This window comes from Nanorana parkeri, unplaced genomic scaffold, assembly GCF_000935625.1.
Source record: "Nanorana parkeri isolate BGI_ZX_2015 unplaced genomic scaffold, ASM93562v1 scaffold323, whole genome shotgun sequence".
Taxonomy (NCBI): domain Eukaryota; kingdom Metazoa; phylum Chordata; class Amphibia; order Anura; family Dicroglossidae; genus Nanorana; species Nanorana parkeri.
In genome coordinates, this window is record NW_017306591.1 from 21,378 (window position 1) to 22,107 (window position 730).

Sequence of the window (730 nt, forward strand, 5' to 3'; positions counted from 1 at the left end):
TGAATGGAGGAATCCAGTGGCAGATGGACCCTAGGGTACAGGGGGTATTGCCCTGAGGCTAAGGGCATGAGAGTGAATGGAGGAAGCCAGTGGCAGATGGACCCTAGGGTACAGGGGGTATTGCCCTGAGGCTAAGGGCATGAGAGTGAATGGAGGAAGCCAGTGGCAGATGGACCCTAGGGTACAGGGGGTATTGCCCTGAGGCTAAGGGCATGAGAGTGAATGGAGGAAGCCAGTGGCAGATGGACCCTAGGGTACAGGGGGTATTGCCCTGAGGCTAAGGGCATGAGAGTGAATGGAGGAATCCAGTAGCAGACAGACCCTAGGGTACAGGGGGCATTGCCCTGAGGCTAAGGGTATGAGAATGAATGGAGGAATCCAGTGGCAGATGGACCCTAGGGTCTGGGGGGTATTGCCCTGAGGCTAAGGGTATGAGAATGAATGGAGGACTCCAGTGGCAGACGGACCCTAGGGTACAGGGGGTATTGCCCTGAGGCTAAGGGCATGAGAATGAATGGAGGACTCCAGTGGCAGACGGACCCTCAATTACTTCCTTCAGACTTCTTGCCATGACAAGCAGACTGCAAGTCACAGAATGTCAGAACTCCTGATCTGTACCCTTGTTCCCAGTCAGTGACTGAAGTACTGAAGCTACAGAATCTTGTATCACTTCTATCTCATATCCTCCCCAATCTCATGTACACCCCCTTCCTCCTGCCCTTCTTATATC

At 53.6% G+C, this 730-nt stretch overlaps 1 protein-coding gene across 1 annotated transcript in view; it reads right to left on the minus strand.

Annotated features, from left to right (window-relative positions):
- The window catches only part of DNAJC16 (DnaJ heat shock protein family (Hsp40) member C16), a 15,285-nt gene that overhangs the window by 7,986 nt on the left and 6,569 nt on the right, over nt 1–730 (minus strand). The window lies entirely within an intron of this gene.